This window comes from Melanotaenia boesemani, chromosome 17, assembly GCF_017639745.1.
Source record: "Melanotaenia boesemani isolate fMelBoe1 chromosome 17, fMelBoe1.pri, whole genome shotgun sequence".
Classification (NCBI taxonomy): domain Eukaryota; kingdom Metazoa; phylum Chordata; class Actinopteri; order Atheriniformes; family Melanotaeniidae; genus Melanotaenia; species Melanotaenia boesemani.
This window is the reverse complement of record NC_055698.1, coordinates 29,021,888-29,027,080: the sequence shown is the minus strand read 5'-3', so window position 1 is coordinate 29,027,080 and position 5,193 is coordinate 29,021,888. Positions and strand designations below refer to the sequence as shown.

The window sequence follows — 5,193 nt, the reverse complement described above, 5'->3', positions numbered from 1 at the left end:
TCAAGGAGCGTTGCACTCTCCAGACTATGGGCTTGGGAAGAAGAAAAGTGACCTTCCCAAATAATAATGGGACACACAAAAAATTCGTTGAAGGTCTCATCAACACATACCCTCAGCTGGCTGATGCAGGGGGCTTTAAGCTGATGCGTTGTGGACGGAATAGAGTATTGGTTGACATAGCAATGCCCTCCTCAGGATACAGTGTCGAATATTTAAGGCCATAGCCTACATTGTGCCACTTCAAAGGAAGCTTGTGGACATGGAGGAGTGTAAACCAAACGATTCGGTAAGACACATCTAGTAAATTTGATATTGGTTTAACTCATGAAATTTAATTTTAAAAAGGACTTTTAGCCTAACTTATTTCTACAAGTTTACTGTATTATGGTTGGATTGTAAAGCCAATTTCTGTCAAAATGTAAACTCAGTAGAGTCAACCCAAGGCATTTTTAAAATGCATTCATGCAAGGGTGCAAATGAACAAGTGCTGTTTCAATTATATAATTGGCTATTGTGCTTAAATTTTGTGACCTAAATTTTTAAAAGTAGTGATGTTAACCTTTTCATGCAGCAAGACAAGTGTAAAAAAATAATACCAATATCTTTTGTACTTAAGGAAAGTGTGCAGGAGAAGTGTAAATCCTGCAATCAGGATTTCCCCCTCTATAAACTTGAGAATCACTTCAACGAATGTGAGAGGTATGTATGTTTATCCCCGTGTGTCAGGATTCTTTCAATAAAAGAAGACATTTTTTTAAGTAAAAATTAAAAGTGCATAATGTCAGTGGTGGACCTATGAAACTGTGATGAAAAAATATTGTGACATAGCTTTTTATTGTCCAAATAGAAATGCATTTTCATAGAAAAAAATGTTCTTATGTCTTGACGTGTATATAAAAGTTCTAAGACTTGCAATATTGAATGTATTATCCACATCCACAAAAGTATGGTAATAACTTCTAATAATAATCTAATAATCGAAAATGTTGCTATAAAAACATGAGTAAAAATGCTAATGCACAAGAGGAATTTTAGATAAACTTTCATGATCTCAAAGTTTTTGAAGTTTGGACCTCACTGAATGCTCACTTGCTTTTAGGTCATACATTGACTTAACCGAAGATGATGAGAAAGAAATTGAAGATGAAATCGAGACTGAGGAGCAGAGGAGACGAGTGGAGAAGAAAGTGAAGATTTTACACTTCAAGCTGCACTAGAAGAGTCTCTCTTGTAAGTGTTTTTTTTCTCTTGACTTATACTTTTCTACAGCTGAATGTAGAAGAGCTGAGAGTAAGAATTTGACCCTGGCACAGCTGATTCAGACTCTTCAGCGCACACATTTAAATGCAATTAAGCCAAAGTAACTATGCTCACTTTTTGGGCAAATTGTTTCACTGGTTTTCTAACGGCTTTTGGGTTTAATGAGTTGAACAGTTATATTACATATTGTATTACATCTTTAATACTTTTTTTTAATTATCATGAATTCCTTATTAGGACTCAGCACAAGCATTTCCCTGAGCCAGCAACTGAGGACCAGGCCACTTCAGAGTCTAATGGAAAGTAAATACATTTCTTCACTAGTGACTGCTAGTTAACACGCAGGCTTTATAAATCATGTTTTACTCAGTACTGCGACAGTATTGTTCTGTTTATCAGAAAATGAAAACATGCAAATATGAACACATTTGTGATGGAAAAGTTGTAAGACATGAGCTTTGATCCATTTATCCCAGTTGTATAATTATCTTCTGCATTTACTACATAGTTTTTTGTGGAGTTTATGAGGATACCTCTGCCATAATGTACTGAGTAAATTTGTGTACAAGACAAAACGGAAAGTGGCATTGGCCTTCTGATAAATCAGGTCTATTTGTGCTTCAATCTTTTCATGCAGACACATTGCGAATGTTCTCACTGCTCTGGAGAAGGCAACTGATTACTGTGGTGGCCTTTTCGTGGGGCCAGAAAGCAGCAAATTATTGACTTACTCCAGTTCCGGTAAGATGCATACACAGCAATGATATTGACATATTCAAATCTAGGGCTTCTTAGATGTAACCTCTGTAACTCAACAATTTTTGGGCCACAAAACAATTAACAGTATCACAATATTAATAGTGTGAAAAATGTATTTCACTAACAAATTGCTTGTAATTTTAAAATGATTTACACTAATAGGGAAGGCAGGTGAAGGAAGTCTGTATTCATAATAAATAAAAAAAAAAAGAAAAGAAAAGTAATTATAACACCCTGTGGAAGAAATTGTACTTCTTATGCTCTCTATATATTATAATCGCAACTATCATTACTTCCTTTACTATATTCATTTATAAATTGTATTTACACTGATTGTTACTATATTACACTTTTTAGATTGTATATTTTTACTCATCGTGCTTTAATTCATTTTTAATGTTTATTCTCTTCATATATTTGCTCTGTTAAAAGTTCACTACAAGGGTAAGATGACCTTTAACTGGTCCTGCCCCAGACCCTTAGTCAGACTGGTTCTGCTGGAGACACAACTCTCATTACTTGGAAGTAATTCTGTATTCAATAATTCTCCTGTAATAAACTTTTTATACTTTATACTTTACTCATTCCAGACTCTAGGCTGACTCTAGAGGCAGCCACACCCCCTAAAGGCACAGGACCAGGTCCCCCCAGACAGCCACCCGGCGTGGGCTAGCACCCACTCCAATGTTCCAGCCGCTCATCCCAGAAACCAGAGCACCATCTACCACTCCTCCATCCTCCTACACCCTCCCACCTCTAACCCCCGCCCCCCATCTTCCCCCCACCTTCCCTACTCCACCTGGTAACCCCTCACTCACAGCCTCCCCCACGCTGTAGCCACAAACACTCCCTTTCACACACCCACATCACACTTAACCCTCTCACCATGCCCTGTGGGAGACATCCCACAGGAATTGAAGGGGAAGGCATGGCTCAGTGGGTAGAGTGGTCATCCTGCAGAGCTCATCTCTGAGGGGGATGAGTCTGCATACAGGGTTGAGGTGGAGCAGCTGACTGGGTGGTGCAGAGGGCAACCTGCTCACTAACACATCAAAGACCAAGGCGCTTTTAATAGACTTTAGTGGGGAGCGAGAGAGAGAGAGAGAGAGAGAAAAAACTTCCATCATTGTTCATCAGCAGAGACTGTGTGGAGAGGGTGGAGGACTTCCACTTTTTGGGAGTCCGTATAGAAGAGGACCTGACCTGGACTGTAAACACCTGTTTGGAAGCCGATTATTGCTGACACATGAGACTCGTCACTCAAGCAAATACCTGTTCCTGTTTCCTGTTCGGAGTGGCCAGAATAGACACACCTTCGTCTCCTCCCCTCTGGTTGGCTCACCACTTGACCAATCACAACACAAGCCACCATCCACCAGGAAATAAAGGACTGTTGCTGTGATCATTCTGGAGGGTGAAGCTGTTTGACACAGACTGTTTCTGCTTCATCTTGGCAGACTTGTGGTGGCTATGGATTGTGTGCTTTCTGTGTCTAGTTGGTGGCAAATTTTGGACTTGGTATAGCTTAGACTTTTCAGCAGGGTAAACCTGACTGTCATTCTTTTTCTTTTTGTTTTTTAGTGTTAAGAAGTAGTCTAGGCTTTGGTTTTGATAGTATACAGCATGTTTAACTGCTCTTTAAGTTCTTTTTTCAGCATTGGATTAAGCTTTTGTGTTAAAACTTAGCAGAGGAAAGTTAGTATGTGTTGGGCTAGTTTAGTGTAAAGTGTTTTTGTACACTTTTCTTAGTTTATTGGAACTGCTGCAATGTTTGTTTAGGTTGGATTGAGTACACCAGTTTATGTTCACCTTTTTGATTAACATTGTGTTTTTGGTTATCTGGCGGGATTTTGAGTTAGACTTCAGAGGTAATAGTTTTGTGTTTATTTCAGCAGTTTTGCTTCCCCCCAACACTGGTTGTGTTGTCACTGTTGAGAATATTCTTCATATTTGTTCAAAATAATAAAACCTGGTTTTACTTAACTTAAACATCTGTCCACCATTTTTCCACTGTTTTTGTTACGCCCTCTCACACCCCTAAAGTGGGTCATAACAAGACCTCTGAGCTACTGAAGAAGGCCCAGCAGAGACTGGACTTCCTGAGGATGCTCTGGAAGAATAACATCACCCAGAGGCTGCTGGTGTCCTTCTAAGAGCATCTTGTTTTATGCATACGTGTTTTAAATTATTCATGTCCAATTTTAAAAAGTTTTCTCCATTATAACCAGTCTGTGCCAAGGTGACAACATCTCCAGTCTCATCATCTCATTTACAGCCAGACATGCCCTGTAAGATGTGGACAGCTGACAAGTCAAAGAAACATCAGTCAATAAATATGTTTTTATTCTATTATTATTTTTTTATTTTTATTCCAAACGTCAGAACAGGAACTGCAAGCAGACAGTAGATGCTCCTTTTCCATCACCCACAGTCAAATTACAGTAACAGACTGAAATATTGAACATACCTTGGTTTATTTTGCACGCCTTCAGCTAATTCAAATTTATCTTGAACCAACTAGGAAAAAAAAAACAAACAAACAAAAAAACACCCTTGTTGGGGATTCACCAAGAACTGTGGATGAATAACAGTAATTATTCATAAAGAAACGTGAATCAAACCTGATGTTTTTATTACTGTTGCAGTAAAACACCTGTTTACGGGGGGAAAAGAAATTTAATTATTGTCAGTATCAACTTTATTAATAAAGCCCTTTAAAACAACGAAACAAAGTGAGTGTAAAGCAAAGTGAAAGCAGAGTCGTTACAGGTGAAGGAGGTCTCACCTGGAGGATGTAGCCTACTAAATGACGAGGTGGAGGGGGAAAGAGCAGAGAAAAACATTCATCCACATCTCATTAGCTGTTATTATATTTACCAGTAGTACAATGATTCTGGTGCACTATTGACTCTTTTTGTTCATCAACTCGTGGACAGTTTCTTCTGACAATAGTTAATTTTACAATAGGAATAACTACTTTTAATCTTTATTACACCAAGTGAAATAATTACACTGCAATATTGACATTATTTCCACCAGTGCAATATATCAAACTGAAATTTAATTTACTGTGAATACTTTACTCTCTAGGTGCCTGTGTGGGAATATGTGGATGCGTGCAGTTTCTTGTGTCTAATCTTTGACTCAATTTTTAATTACTATTATTATTTAATT

At 38.1% G+C, this 5,193-nt stretch overlaps 2 long non-coding RNA genes across 2 annotated transcripts; both read left to right on the top strand.

Moving 5' to 3' along the window:
• Window positions 1-267: 267 nt before the first annotated feature.
• LOC121656648 lies at window positions 268-1,137 on the top strand. The gene is made up of 3 exons (XR_006013434.1): window positions 268-286; window positions 617-699; window positions 1,100-1,137. It is a non-coding gene; the product is annotated as an uncharacterized LOC121656648 (long non-coding RNA).
• A 36-nt stretch (window positions 1,138-1,173) lies between these two features.
• On the top strand, window positions 1,174-1,950 carry LOC121656646. The gene is made up of 3 exons (XR_006013433.1): window positions 1,174-1,230; window positions 1,498-1,563; window positions 1,898-1,950. It is a non-coding gene; the product is annotated as an uncharacterized LOC121656646 (long non-coding RNA).
• The last annotated feature ends 3,243 nt before the right edge of the window (window positions 1,951-5,193 follow it).